Source organism: Euphorbia lathyris, chromosome 1, assembly GCF_963576675.1.
Source record: "Euphorbia lathyris chromosome 1, ddEupLath1.1, whole genome shotgun sequence".
In the NCBI taxonomy this organism is placed as follows: Eukaryota; Viridiplantae; Streptophyta; class Magnoliopsida; order Malpighiales; family Euphorbiaceae; genus Euphorbia; species Euphorbia lathyris.
In genome coordinates, this window is record NC_088910.1 from 108,361,654 (window position 1) to 108,378,539 (window position 16,886).

Here is a 16,886-nt window from a genome sequence, read left to right on the forward strand (position 1 = left end):
ATGAGTGCGCGGACTGTGAATAGCAGAACCGTAAACATTCCCCCAGAGCTATAAGAAGACAGGTTGATTTCGTCGTTGACCTTTCCGTATTAGGTCCAGTATAATTCGATCCTTCATCAACTACATCCTCGAACTGAATCTTATGACTATGGATTATGTCAAGTCACATATAGCGAGACGTTCATTTTACTTGTACATGTCGATTTAACTCTGAATAGATAGATTAAGTGAAATCTTTATTTCAACTCTTAATCCGTCACCTTGCAAGGATTTAGAGTCAAGTCTTCCACAAGCAATCCTTGGACGTATCTCCTATTTATCAGGAGTGACAAATGCTCAATCCAATATTAACTATTCTGCAATTACTTCATGTGATACCCAACGCCTGCCCGCACACACCCCGGGGTGTTGGTCCCGTGTAATTAGTTCCAAGGGAGGGTTAGGAACTAATGTAACTTTTTCGCTTAATTATGCTGACTTAATTTAATTCTTTAAATTACTTTACTCAGTTTTGGTCAGCAAGGCCGAGCGAGATGTAAGACAGCTTTAGTCAGAGGCTGACTAGAACCGTTTCACTTGTGAGTTGGGAATTAACACTTAAGGTCAGCTTCCAACTCAGCACTCTGATTACTCAGTGTCAGCTTATACAATTTATATCCTGAGTAATTTAAGCAAGCAACACATACATATATATATTGAGAGAAAGAGTTAGAAATTACTCAGCAGACTTATCCTGGTTCGGCCTCACCGCCTACGTCCAGTCCCCAGAATCCTTCCGGGCTTTTTCAATCCACTACTGAGCTCTTTAAAGGTAGAGCACAAACCGTTTACAAGCAATTGAGTATGCAAGAGTACCGTCCTCTATTCGTCTACTCAACCCTACTGAGCGCTATAAACAAACACTCAGATTTTCTCTACCACTGAGTACTAAAACCGAGTACTCAACACCACTCTCTCAATCTTTACAATTGATACAGATTTGTTCTTTCTAGATGAAGAACACTTTAGATGAATACAAATTCAATCTAGACTTTTACACAGAAATAGGATTTGGGTGTAAGAATTTGCTTTTTCTTGTTTGTATGTGCTTGTATGTATGCTTTTCTCTTTTGTATTTCGGCAAATGATCCAAGAGATGAACTTGTCCTTTTATAGTGAAATATGATGCCTCAATCATTTGAATTCGGATCTGTCCGTTGAATTCAAACGGTCTTCTTGCGTCATTCACTGGTCAGCATACAGTTTTGCAGGCCAATCCTGTCGTGTGAATTTATCAGGTGTCAGGCTTGTCTTCTTCCGCCAGGTTCATCTTCTAGCGCCAGTTTCGTCTTTTAGCCAAAGGCCAGTTGACCCATGCGTCTCGAAACTGTCTCCTTGCGTAATTCCAAAGCTTCTGTACTGGCGCAGACTTATGTCGGATCTTGTCTTTTAGTAAACGGATCATTCGCGCTGTCCTGACGAACACTCAGCTTGACTTTATTGACGTTGCCTTTGTTCTTTATTTATATCGGAGACTGAGTACCATTCCACTCAGCGTCTTCGGGTAGCTTCGTCTTTAAGCATTTGTTCTGAAGAATACTTTTCTTCTATAATGCTGAGTTACACTTCTACTCAGCTTGTGCTGTGTCCCATGCTGACTTCATCCTATCTTACTTTTTATTTCTGTTCTCATTTATAATTATACTCAACATTGAACAAACACATTAGTACAATTAAATCAAAGCACATAAATTTAATTGTCTTAATCATGGGGTTAACTTAAATAATTTTGTCAAATCAAAATCATGTGGAAAGGTGTTTCAACAAACTCCCCCATTTTGATGTTGGCAAAAATATTTAATTATGGAACTCAGCATTAAAGTTCCCCATGATTGATTTATCTTTCATTCTTCTGAAGTTACTCCCCCGTAAGGGTTGCATCTATTGACTCAATTTAACTCTAAACCTTCTAAGATTTAATCAAGTGAAATTAAGACATGCTTTTACTGACTTAGTTCAATTCTAGACCTTCTAAGATCTAATTCAGATGAGCCTAGGTCAGCTTTTCAGAACATGGTCAATACTTAGAACATATAGTTATTACTCAGTGTTGCACATAGGTATCAGAGTTATCATATAGGTGTCAGAGTTATGTGTGCTGAGTATGTTTTACTTATATTTTCCTTATGTTCACAAGCTTTAATTTGTTGTTCAATGGATAGTTAAGTATGACAGATCAGCATATAAGCATAACAGGTAAGCATCACATATAGATAAGTCAGTTTGGATAAAAAGATGCTTATAATAGATAGTCAGCATAACAAAATGGAACATGCCACATATAAAGTTATAAGTCTAAGACTGTTTCTAATCTATCTCTTTATATTGATTTGAACTTGGTGGGATTTGCCTTTGCCCTTTGCAGTTCTTTGTTGCTGACTTGGATTACTTGGGTCAGCAGAAGTTGAACCGGGCTTCTGGTGAGTTCCGACGGCAGGCTTGGTTATCTCCCCCAGTTTCAGCTGAGTTCCAGCAGCTTGCCTTTCTTTCTCCCCCGTTTTGCCAGCATCGGGAGTTGGAGGAGGAGGATAGAAGGTTCCCTGTTGAACAACACGAGTCAGTTTTGATGAGTACATTTGAAGTTGACTCGTACTCTCCCGAAGACCTTTGAAGACTTCCATGCCATCGGACATAGTGGAAGCGGGGATCTTAATGTTGGCACTGAGCATACTTAACAGATACTCTTGAGATTTCCCGATCCAAGTTATGGATTCTGTCATCTGGGCATATGTACAGACCTTTGATTTTGTGCAGAAATCCCATAATACGCCTCGCATAGGGTGTGGAACGCCCCGCGTGTTTGCCCATTCCGTCAGAAATCTCCTGTATGTGGACCAATTCCAGATCTTGTTGTCTCAAACACGCCCTGCGTAGACTGGGATGCGCCTCGCGTGTTTGAGTTTCTGAGTTTTTATTGCTTGAATTGGGTCTTTTACGCCGCGCGTAGCTGAAGCACGCCCCGCGTAAAAGAGTCTCTGAGCTTTTTACATTGAAGAACTTCTTTACACGCCCCGTGTGTAAGGTGATACGTCCCGCGTATGGATAGTTGACTCAGGGAGACCGTGCAGTCTGACTTTCAGGATTAGGTTAATCATTTCTGACACATGTTCCACGCCCCGTGTATGGTGGTATACGCCTCGCGTATGCTGAGCAGATCCCACGTGGTGCCTGTGGATAAGGCAACTATTTCTGACTTGGTGTTTCACGCCCCGCGTAAGGAATGAGACGCCCCGCGTATTGTGGTGGATTTTCACTACTTGTTCGTACCTGAAATACAATTCTCGGGAGCCGAGTTAGCTTGACGTTTTATTTACTAATATTAATCACAAATACGGAAAATTAACCGAAAGTACGGAATTTATTTTTATTTTGTTATTTTATTAAAACACTCTATTTTTGCAATTAAACTTATTTATTTCTTCTAAAATTAACCCGTAAATCACGCTAAAAGATAGGGGTAAAATACCCCTATCAGACATCCATTTGATATAGTTTGAAGTTCATGAAACTAGCATATGCACATAATATTCGTATAGCCTCTAACCTAGCAACTGGAGCAAAGGTCTCACCGTAGTCAATGCCTTCTTGCTGACTATAGCCTTGAGCTACAAGTCAGGCTTTGTTCCTGACTACATTGCCTTGCTCGTCTAGCTTATTTCTAAAGACCCACTTAGTTCCTATGGTCTTTTGATTCCTAGGTTTTGGTACTAAATCCCATACCTCATTTCTCTTGAATTGATCAAGCTCTTCTTGTATAGAATTGATCCAGAATTCATCGTGCTCAGCTTCGGTGAAATTCTTTGGTTCATGGACTGAGACGAACGCAACATTGCTAAGATATCTCCTGAGTTGATTTCTTGTCATCAGGTTGTTCTCAGCAGCATCAAGAATAGACTTTTCCGAGTGTCCTCTTGGAATTTTGATCTCTTTGGGTAATGTTGAGTTGTCAGGAGCAGGTGTTTCAGCAATCTCTGCAGTTTTAGATTGGTCAGCAAAGGTAATTTCAGGTTCGTTTTTACCTTTGGTCAGCCCGTGTGGTAATGACTCAGCGGCTCCATTTTGGTCAGCGGAAGCTGAGCATAGGTCATCTTCGGCAGACTGACTACTTTCCTGCAGGGTCAGTTTCATCGAACTCGATATGGATAGACTCTTCTACGACTTGAGTTCGTTTATTAAACACCCTATATGCTTTACTGTTAGTTGAGTACCCTAGAAAGATCGCTTCGTCAGCTTTAGAATCAAATTTGGCAAGGTTGTCTTTCGTATTGAGTATAAAACATTTACAACCAAAGGCACGAAAATATCCAATGTTCGGTTTTCGTCCTTTCCAAAGTTCATAGGGGGTTTTCTTAAGAATAGGTCTAACTAAAGCCCTATTGAGTATATAGCATGCTGTGTTGACATCTTCACCCCATAAATACTTTGGAAGCCTATTCTTACTCAGCATTGTCCTAACTATTTCAACTAATATTCTGTTCTTCCTCTCAACTACCCCATTTTGTTGAGGAGTTCTAGGAACTGTTGATTTTTTAATTCTCCGCCATTATCACTACGGATGTGAGCTAATTTTAAATCTTTTTCATTTTCAAGTTTTCTGATCAGCGTTGAGAACATCTCAAAAGCTTCATCCTTGCTACTCAGCAAGATGACCCAAGTGTACCGAGAGAAATCATCTACAATGACCAGGGAAAATCTCTTACCACCCAAGCTGAGTGGCTGGACAGGTCCGAAAAGATCCAAGTGTAGTAATTCCAATGGACGCTTGGTTGAGACAATATTTTTACTTTGAAAAGACTTTTTGGTTTGTTTACCTTGCTGACAAGCATTACATAATTGATCTTTCTCAAATCTAAGTTTGGGCAAACCCTCAACTAATTGCTTTCTTGCTAATTTGGCAAGGAGGTCCATGCTTACATGACCAAGTCTCCTATGCCATAGCCAGGAATTATCTTCCTTTGACACTAAGCATATATTTTTCGAAAAATTCTTTTCTAAACTCAACATGTAAACATTATCAATACGAGAGGCAGTTAAAATTAAATCATTTGTTTTTCCCTCGAGTATCCGACACTCAGTGGCATCAAATACAACCTTTCTACCGCTATCACACAGCTGAGCTATGCTCAATAGGTTATATTTGAGACCCCTGACTAAGGAGACTGACTCAATAGAAGGGTTTCCTCCGATAGTACCTGATCCTACTATCTTACCCTTTTTGTTGTCTCCGAAGCTTACACTTCCACCTCGTTTAAGCTCAAGTGTGATAAACTGAGTTTCATCACCAGTCATATGCCTCGAGCATGCGCTGTCAATATACCAAAGCTTTGACTTCTCCGCGCACCTCAGGCTCACCTGCATTTTAAACTATTCATCTTTAGGTACCCAATTCTTTTTGGGTCCTCGTTGGTTAGCATGAATAGGTGGAGCGTCATATTTTATTTTGTGACGACATACATTTATGGTGTGGCCATTTTTACCACAATAGTCACAAAAGATTACCCTTTGAGGATATTTCCTCTTTTGGTCAGCACGATGGTGCTGAGCATACCAACACACTTTTATAGTGTGTCCTCTCTTTCCACAACAGTCACACTGACTGTTCTGCTGAGTGTACTGTCGATGCTGACCAGTACCTTGATACTCAGCATTGGAATAGAACCTTTTCTTAGCCAATGTACTCAACTGGTTCTGTATAGTTATGATGTCCTTTCTCAGCTTCTTAGAGTCTGATTGGACTTCAGAGACAAATCTATGCATTATCTTTAAATTTTCATCTTGCCTAGTGTTGTCCTGAAGGAGATGTCAGATGTCACTCAGTTTGACTTCCTCGATCTCATCACATCGCCTGCTGAGTGCTCTAATTTTCTTGTTACACTTTTTGGTCAGTGTATATAGATCACTCAGGGCGTTAACCATTTCATTTCTAAGCAGGAGAAGAGATGTTACCTCATTGGAGTGCTCCTCTTGGTCAGATTCATCTGAGAGGTCAGCTTGCTCAGAATGGCATTGGTCAGCAGATTCGTCAGCCATGAAACATATGTTTGCTGACTCCGTGGCATCAGCTTCTGATGAGGTTGACTCATCACTGTCACTCCATGTTGCCACCATTGCTTTTCTGCTGCCTTTATTTTCTTTCTTCAAAGTGGGACAGCTTGATTTAATATGCCCATTTTGATAACATTCAAAGCATATGACAGGCTTCAAGCTGTCCTTTTTGTATCTGTTGTCGCTGGGCTCAGCTTTGTATTTGTCGCTTCTTTTGAATGACCTTTTGCTGTTCTTGTCATTCTTTCTGAACAGATTCTTCATCTTTCTTGTGAACATGGCCATTTCCTCATCATCCGATGAGTCAGCTTTCATGACAAGAGATTTTTGCTTCTTGTCCTCTGACTTTTCTTTAGCTTCAAAGTTCTTCATTGAGATCTCGTGGGTTAGCATAGATCCGATCAGCTCATCATATTTGTATGTGGTCAGGTCCTGAGCTTCTTCCACAACTGTCTTTTTAGCTTGACAGCTCTTGGGTAGACTTCTTAAGATTTTCTTCACCTGCTCTTCTTCTATGAAGTTCTTGCCGAGTCTTTTCAGCTCATTTATGATATTGGTGAATCTAGCGTTCATTTCAGAGATGTCTTCATTGTCATTCATCTCGAACAGCTCATATAGTCTCATATGTTGGTTCACCTTTGATTCGTTGACCTTGCTGGTACCTTCATAGGTCACTTCCAGCTTCTTCCATATTTCTTGTGCTGACTCACAACCTGAAATTTTGTTGTACTCTGCAGCATCTAACGCACAGTGAAGCATATTGATGAAGGAAAATAGACAAGCCTAGGCATAGCGGAATAATAAAATTTTATCTATTTTATCTATTTCCCTTTTCCAAGATCTGTTAATTGTTATTTCATATAAAGAGGGATAGGAAGTAATACCTTTATCGAAGAACTATCTACCGTTGCAAACGAAGTGCCCACAACTTGTTATTATCAACTCGTGAACCACGAACGTTTGATTCAACACAAAAACAAAACTAATCAGTAATCAACCTTTAATAAATAGCAATCGCAATGATTGCTTCTAACAGAAATCGATACGAGATCAAAGAGGGAGTAAGAAATAAAGTAAATTAGCCGAGACGACGACGGAACAATTCCTTCTCCTTCTGTATGTTGTGTTGGCCGAAATACTGAGGCTAGGGGTCTATTTATAGACTTCCGAAACCCTAATCCTAGTTGTGTTAGGAATTTAATTAATTGGAATCTTATTCTGAATAGGATTCCTAATTAGATAATTAAATAAACACTTTAATATTATCTAAACAATAACTAATTATATTTAGATAATTATTATTAATCAAATTAATAATTAATTAATGTTAGGAATAATTAATTAGAGTTTTAATTGCATAAAACATCCAATTAATATTATCAGATAATTCTTTAGTTTAATTCATAATCATAATCTAATTATAATTATTAAACTAAATTAATATCCCTAACAAATATGTAAATTTCGGCTCATGTGTCCGTGTCCTGCTAATTACGTTTTCGTCCTCCGATTCCAAGTCCCATATGCGACCCATTAGGTTCTTTATTGCCACTAGCCGTATATATCCTTTGAAATTATTCATCACGATTAATTCCAACATATATATAACGGAATACCGTCGCGAGCTGTTACTAGCAGAACCTATGATATTCCCCCCAGAGCAATTAAGAAGTCAGGTTGATAACTGACGTTAACCTTTCTATATTAGGTACTGTTGAGCGATTTCCGCAAGTGCACGGTTTCGCTTGTAGTAATAAAAATATCGATCCCACAGAGATACGTTTTTTAACGAAAAACTTATTTTTGAATCTTTAATTTCGAACTTGTTAGATTTATAAAATGTAAATAAAAAGTGAAAATTGGATTAATTGAATTTAGAAAATTTATTTGATTGAATTTGTAAACTTTGAGTATTTGAAAATGCTGGAATAAGATTATATATTTAGAATAAATCGATTGTTAGAAAGATCTTCTGATTTTAAGGATGAATTTTACAAAACAGGAACATTTAGAACTTATTAGAAAAAGGAATGAATTTGTTCATTTGCATTAAGCAAAGAAAACAACTTAAACTTTGTATTATTATGATGATGAAATAAATGACGGAACCTCTAATTAATTGGCTTTGAACGCGACAAAACCCTTTCGGGATAGTTGCCCTTACTCAAATTAACACTCTTTCGAGATGATAATTTGCCTAAGTGTTCAACAAAGTTTCCTTTTAATGATTTTGAATTCAAGTGCATATTAATGAAAACACCAGCCTCACTTATATTGGATTGGTTACCATAAGTGCTGCATAACGATTTGTCGAATAGAACGGACTTTATTAGATGAAATGTAAATTGATACAAGTTTACAGAGAATAAGGAGCATCGAGTTCTTCGAGGGCGTGCAAGTGAAGGGCTTGATCGGTTCCACTTCCTTGGGTTTCCTAGGAGGTTGTCAGGCTCGGGGGCGAACACTTTACTCAATCTTCTTGCTGTAACTTCGTAATAGGGATTCGGTCGGCCACTACCATGATGCAAACTAAAACTGGAACAATGTCTAAACGCTACTGAGTTGTAATTAAACTATAAACAATATGTGTACCTCATCTTGTTTTGTACAGAATCTAATTTCTAACTCTCGAAATGTTTTTACTTAGAACTTCGACATAAGTTCTACGCTCTGATTTCTATATCTATATTATAGCATTTCATTACACTTTTTCTCAACATCAACTCTTTATTTATAGATGTTGAAGGGTTGTGTTTGAAGTGATGTATCCGTTGGTTAAGAGTCGTGTCCGTTGTGAAAGGACGTCTTTATCCACTTGAACGAACGCGTTTCTTGGATTTTCAGCATGTGTTAAATGCTCTTGGTGAATTTCTGCACTTACCGAGGATAGTAATCCGCGACCGTGAATGACGTAGCACTGAGCTTGAGCGACGGATGAAGGGGAGAATTGGTTGTACCGCGCGTGTCGCGGCCGCGGGTCTGGGATCCACTGTCGCGGCCCGGCAGGTTTTCTTACTTCTTGCTTTCGTTCGTGTCCTCGACTTGGCGCTTTCGATTTACGTCGTCTTTGACTCCTTTTGTAGGGCTTTTCTTCTGTTTTAGATCCTTTTTCGTTCCTATTTGGATTTTACCAAATATTCAAGTACCTTGCAAGAAAGAAAGATATTCGAAAGTAAAAGTAATCTAAACAGATATAAATAACACAAATTCGTAATAAAAATGATGTAAATGTTAATGATATTTTAGGTATATTTTGGGCTTAACAAATCTCCACACTTAATCTTTTGCTAGTCCCGAGCAAAATTTCACTGAATTTATTCCTTAACTAATCTCTTTATAAAAAATAAAACATATATCTTTGTGTTTACCTTTTAAATTAGTTAAGCCGAAAAGACTAACTTCACATGGCAAATTTATACGCAAAATATCAAACTAACTTAGTATAAATACGATATATCATTCGTCTTGTATTTCAATTTTTAAATTGAAGTATTCGGGACGATGTAAGCACGCACGTTATTGAGTTTTCCATCTCAAGGCATTTCAAAGCACCAAACTTCCTTTCCCAAACTTGAATTATTATATATGATTTATTAAGTTTAATTTATTTGCTTAGTTACGCCCGTGATAAGGGTGGTCTCGATCGTAACTTTATATGCATTTGTTTTGTGTTCGCTTAAGAGGTACCGACCATGCCATGGGTGGACGCAATCGTTACTTTAAACTTTAAATACGCTTAATTTTTCTAATTTAAACGTTCCTTCTATACCTCGATTGTGATAAGGGTGGTCGCAACCGTGGCCAAAAGTACGCTTTACTTATTAATTTCTTCCCTGTCATACCTCGATTGTGATAAGGTTGGTCTCAATCGTGGCCAAAAGTTAAGAATACGATTTATTGATTATAACTTGGGAAAAAGAAAATTAGCACATTCATCCTATATTGACTTAAAATTCAACATGTATTATGGCTATAGTTTCCTTAAAAACTTCAATTGGTGTTAATGTAAGACAAAATCAAAACCGAGCTAAAAATTGTTAGTTCAAATTTAATGCCTATAAACCTAATTGAAAATTTAAAATAAGATTTATTGTATCATGAATTTCATGATATGAAATAGAGATTAAAAATAAAGAATTTTTACTTAAATACATTCACTCGAGACAATTTTACTTAAAATCGTGTCGAAGATTTGTGAAAAATATATTTTGAAAAATATTACCCGTATAGAAATATATTATTTCTATCGATAATGATAACCTAAAAATAATCATAAAAATTTTAACTTATGATATTTATAAATGTAAAAATGATATTTCATAAAAAAAAAATGTTAAGTTTTTTCATTTGTTGCAATATATTTAAAAGTGTTGCAATATACGTTGCATTTGTATTTTGAAAAACAAGCGATGCATACATTCATTCATTCATTTGCATACATTCATTCATTCGTTTGCATAAAATGATATATGTATATATCTCCTCCCACACTTAAATTGGACCATGTCCTCATGGGGGCAAAAATGGAGATAAAACACTAAAGATAAAACAAACGGAAATAAACGAAAGATATAGCAAAAACATGCATCATAAAAGTAAAGTGAAATTAGAAATTGTACGAAACATAATAAATATAAAAATATACGAAATTGAAATTGAAATAAGATAAGATAAAAATCAAAGATAAAACCTAAGCATGTGGCGGGGAATCCGGAGGTGTTGGTGAAGTTTCCACATTTCGGCGCACGCCTCAAAGTATTGAGGTTGTCATTCATCACCATATTGTTCTCCACCAAATCATCAATTCTTAAATTCATTTGACGATTATTTGCATTGATTTGGTTCAAAATCCGCCTTAAATCCACCGGATCATTATCTTGTGTTGCTTGGGCTTGTGGTGCAGCGTCTCCACCTTCCTCCGCTCCTTCTTCATCGGTACCTACATTATGAGAACTAGAAGCACCTCCACCCATAGTGCCACGAAGATGTGCAATACGGGTAGCATACGAAATAAAAACATGAGGAGCCGCAGAAACCAATAAATGAGCCCGCTCAAGAGCCGCAATGTCCAAAACTGGAACATATCCATGGTAGGCGGACATATCAAAATCAGTCAATTCATCCCGTGCTCCCAAAACAATAGCGGTGATTAAATTACCGAGAGGGACTTGAGTGGTATGAGCCCTCGAAGCACGATACAAACTATCAAAAAGCATTCCAATGCTATCCACCTGCAAACCCTTGAACAAACAATCCCAGACAAACAAATCCCGGACTTGAATCTTGGAACTCTCAACACGACCAAAAAGTGAAAAGCTCAAATACTTGTGAAAGAAGAACACACAATTATCCTTAATCAACTTGCTCGAAGTGTTCTTAGAATCAAAAGAAGTTTGGTCAGACAGAGTTTGCCAAAAAGAGTTATTATCAAAATCCCGAGGCTTATCATAAAAGTCACTAGTAGGGAAACCAAACATATTACCCATAGCCGCATAATCAACTGTATAGGTAATACCCTTATTCCGAAAAGAAATTTCTGTCCTCTTTTTGTTCATCGTCAAAGTAACCAAAAACTCAACCACATACTCTTGAATTTGTGGAAAACGCATAGAAGCAAAAGTTTCCCATCCCAAAGTTTCAATAAAAGCAGTAATTTGTGTAGTGAAGTTCAACTTCCTTACCGAATCAAAGTCAAGAAACTGCATATCCACGAACTTGCGATTGGCGTGTGAAAAGTGCTTGAAACGTCCAACTTCTTCTTCAGAATGAATGTCGAAATAAGCCCCGCATCTAACCCTAAGGCGATTAGCCTCAGTGACAGCCGGCTTGTGTCCAACACGCTTTGCTCTAGGCATGGTTATGGTGTTTATGTGTTATGAATGTTAGGGTTTTAGAGAAAAAGATGAAAAGAGAGAAAAGCTTAAGGTTGAAGATGAAGTAGAATGGTTGTGAATTCTTGGAATTGAAAGGTGTAGGTGATTGAAAAGGGTAATGATGAAATTGGGAAAAGGAAAAGTAAGGTATTGGGAAGGGGTAAGAGTAGGGGATTGGTTAAATTTGGAGGTGATGTAAGGTTTGTGTAAGTAATAGGTATATATAGGGTTTGAGTAGGAAGTTAAATAGTTAGAGTAGGAATAGGAATTGGAATAGGTAGAGTTGAAATAGGAAGAGTAATTAATATAGTTAGAGGTTGAATATGAAAAGGTGTAAATAGAGGATGAATAGGAAGAAGAATAGGTATAGATTAAATAGAAAAGGAAAAGGTATAGGAAGAATGGAAAAATAGGTCGAAAACCGGACCTGGAGTGCCTGAATTATGCGTGTCGCGGTCGTGGATGTATATCCGCGGTCGCGGATCGCGTTTTTCAACCAACATATCCTCTGAAATTTGAGAAGAAAAATCTGAAATTACCGAGAATCCAACATTCGCGGCCGCGAATCGCGCTGGGCAGCGAATCTTGTGTCTGAAATTTTCTGGATTTTTTCTGATGTTACCGTGGAAGCGCATCCGCGGTCGCGGATCACCTCGTGGCTACCCAAATTCAGCTTATTTACTTCATTTCGTGCATTTTCTTGATAAATTATATCCTGAACTTCTTGAAAAATGAAATCTGTACTTAAAACATAAATAAACCAAAGGTTTATCCTTATTAATGAAAGAAAAAAAAAAAATGAAAATGCTTTAATTAATGAATGTTAAAATTAGAAATATGAAAGGGTTGGAACTAAAATTAATTGAAACATTTATGTGCATTCATTAAGTTAAGTTAAATGAATCTTATGTTAGGAACTTGAAATTTAATTATTAATCAATTAATTAGTTAATGAAATGATTAAGTTTGCATTTAATTGATTCATTGGTCTAAATTTATGAAATTAAAATGTAACCATATAATCAAAAACAAAGTATAATGCAAAAGAGAAATTTTTATTTATTAACATTTATTTACAAACAAACAAAACACAAGCTATGCTAAAAATTCGTCCCCTTCAATCGGGATTTTCTTAGCCCTATATCGTTCTATTTTCAACTGCACGAAGGCTTGTCGTTCTTGTGCAGAAAGAAAATTTGGTCCTGATCGAAAAACTCGCTTCACTAGACCTTCAAATTCTAAAAATTCATAGTCTAGCATCGGGAAAGATTCAGCATCACTCCAAGGAACAGAAATACTTCCCTTGGTCCCTAGAATTATTCCACATATAATATTCCCGAACCCAACCTTCTTAGCCTTAGATCTAGATGCGGCAACAAGACCCTCCATCAGAATTTTTGAAGAATCAACCACGTTGCCTTGAAATATATCGCCAAGGACATAAAGATCAGATTCTTGGACGACACTACTGAACGTGCGACCGAATAGGCTGTGACTCAGAAACTTATGCAAATATAGCATAGAGTTGGAATAGAAAGACTTATTATAGGCAAGTTTTGGGTGGAAAGGCCAGATACCGGTGAGCATTCGCCAAATATCAGTGGACGTCATATCTCTTCCATGATGGCGTTTGGTAGCATCCTTCAAAGGAAAACCAAACCAAGCATGCAATTCAGGATATCCAAAAGTGAAAGTTTTGTCATCCCGACGAAAACTGAGACGCACACGACGCTTGTTAACAAAACGCACAGTGCAGAAAAACTCTAACACCCAGTCTCCAATTATAGGAAACTTCATATCGACAAATCTGGTCCATCATAGTCGCTCCATGTAACGACTCATATCTTCCTTAATTCCTAATTGATCATTAAGAAAGTCATCCATGTATAGCATTCCGACAAAGAAAGTGTATCAAAGTTTCAGGAAGCGCCTTCCCTCATCGTGATTGAAGATGGGAAAGTTACATCCATAACGCTCTGATATATCCACATGTTTATTGCGTGAAGCAATAACTTTCTTAGATGAAGTGTTTGAGGAAGCCATGATTTTTGGAAAGAGTAAGGAAGAAAAGTTCTGAACTTAGTGTTTGGATTTTATGAATGGTAAGAAAATCAGAGATAGTTCTGATAGAGATGAAAAAGAAAGTGACAGAAAACTGGACCTCTAGTACCTATATATAAGATCCTAGGACGAAAAGAGGTGTTGTTTCGAAGTGAAAAGGCATGAAACAAACCGTTTAGAAATGAGAAAAACTTAGTGTTTCATTCTGAATAGTTACAACTGCTGAGAAAAGGTTCAATCTGGGCAAAATTTCCCCCGTGTCGCGACCGAGGATGCTGACCCGCGGTCGCGACACGCTGATTTTCCTGCAAAAATCAGTTGTCAAAACTCTAAACTCCTGATCCTCTACCGAGAATCCTCATCCTCGGTAAGTTCAGAAATTTTTCCCTTCAATTTTCAATCAGAATTCTCAACTGAGAATCTGAAATCCTCTACAAGTCCAGAAATTTTCCTGACTTCTAGCCATGCCTAAATTCTCAACTGAGAATTTGAAATTCTCTATAAGTCCAGAAATATTTCTACCTCATTAAGAATTTCATATATGTGAATTCTCAACTGAGAATCTGAAATTCTCAACTGAGAATCACTGAATTTTCTAATTTTTATGAAATTCCTAAAAATTAATCATGACTCGAATATATATTTCTATATCTAAAATTCTAAAATGATATAATCTAAAACAAAACAAAAATAAAAATAAAAATAAAAATAAAAATAATAAAAGAAAAATGAAATGATTTAAATGTCAGGAAATCTTGTTACGAAACTAGGTCCTATTTCGGAAATATTTTCGTAATAGATTTTACATCGATTACCGTTAACTTTGAAACGCTTACCATTAGTTTCCTCAAGTTCCAAAGAACCATAGTCGAACGTTTTGACGACTAAATATGGTCCGTCCCATCTAGACTTAAGTTTTCCCGGAAATATACGAAGCCGTGAATTGAATAACAGCACCTTATCTCCAACATTAAAGTGTTTGACTTTAATCTTGGCATCGTGCCATTTTTTCACTTTTTCTTTATAAATCCTCGCATTTGCATACGCTAGATGACGTAACTCATCTAACTCATTTAAATCGAGCAAACGTTTCTTTCCTGCTTGTTGTAAATCAAAATTAAGTTTTCTAATAGCCCAATAGGCTTTATGTTCTAATTCAACTGGTAAATGACATGATTTTCCATACACCAAACGGTACGGAGTCATTCCTATTGGTGATTTAAATGCAGTACGGTATGCCCATAGCGCATTATTGAGTTTTTGTGACCAATCTTTTCTTGATGACGAAACAGTTTTCTCTAGAATCCATTTGAGTTCTCTATTTGAGATCTCCGCCTGACCATTTGACTGGGATGGTATGGCGTTGACACGCGGTGGCGTACTCCATATTTTTTCATAAGCATATCGAAATTCCGATTTATGAAATGGGTACCGCCATCACTAACAACGTACCTAGGACAACCGAATCTACAAAATATATCGTCAAGAAAAGTAATAACTACTTTAGAATCATTCGTAGGGGTTGCAATTGCTTCAACCCACTTTGAAACATAATCAACGGCTACTAATATGTAAGTTTTGCCATTGGAAGGCGGAAAAGGTCCCATGAAATCAATTCCCCACATGTCGAAGATTTCGACTTCCAACACGTTTGTGAGGGGCATCTCATCTTTCCTTCCTAAGTTACCCGTTCTTTGGCATTTATCACAACGAGTAATAAAGGAACCAACGTCTTTAAACATTGTCGGCCAATAGAAACCACATTCCAATATTTTAGCTACCGTTTTATTAACTCCATTATGTCCTCCATACGAGCTGGAATGACATTCTGTTATTATAGATTCATATTCATTTTCTCCAACACATCTCCTAATTATCCCGTCACCACATGATTTGAATAGAAAGGGATCTTCCCAAAAATATTGTTTAATATCGAAGAAAAATTTCTTCCTCTGTTGGGGAGATAATCCTTCCGGAACGATATCGGTTGCAAGATAATTAGCAAAATCTGCATACCATGGTGACATGATACTTTCTACATGATAGAGATGTTCATCGGGGAAATCATCTCGTATACCGACAGTTTCACCTATAGGACCGTTTTCATCTTCTAGTCTTGATAGATGATCGGCGACAAGGTTTTCTACCCCCTTTTGTCTTTAATTTCTATATCAAATTCTTGTAACAACAAAACCCATCTAATCAGATGCGGTTTTGCATCTTTCTTAGCAAACAGATAACGTAAAGCTGCGTGATCTGTATAAATAATAACTTTAGATCCTAACAAGTATGACCTAAACTTATCACATGCAAATACTACGGCTAACATCTCTTTTTCTGTTGTTGTGTAATTTAACTGTGCACCGGACAATGTATGACTTGCATAATAAATAACATGTAATTTTTTATCCTTTCTTTGACCTAAAACACATCCTACTGCTAGGTCACTTGCATCACACATGATTTCAAAAGGCAAATCCCAATCGGGTTTAGCAATTATGGGCGCACTGACTAAGGCTGTTTTCAATGTTTCAAAGGCTTTAATACAATCTTCATTAAAGTCGAAGGTTGAATCCTTCATAAGTAAATTAGTAAGTGGTTTGGAAATCACAGAAAAGTTTTTTATAAATCTTCTGTAAAAACCTGCATGTCCTAGAAAAGATCTTACTCCCTTGACAGTTGTTGGTGGGGGTAATTTTTCTATTACTGAAGTTTTTGCTCTATCCACTTCTAATCCCTTTTCAGATATTTTATGACCTAAAACAATTCCTTCGTCGACCATGAAATGACATTTTTCCCAATTTAATACCAAATTCGTTTCTTCGCATCTAGAAAGAACTCTATCTAAGTTTTTTAAACATGCATCAA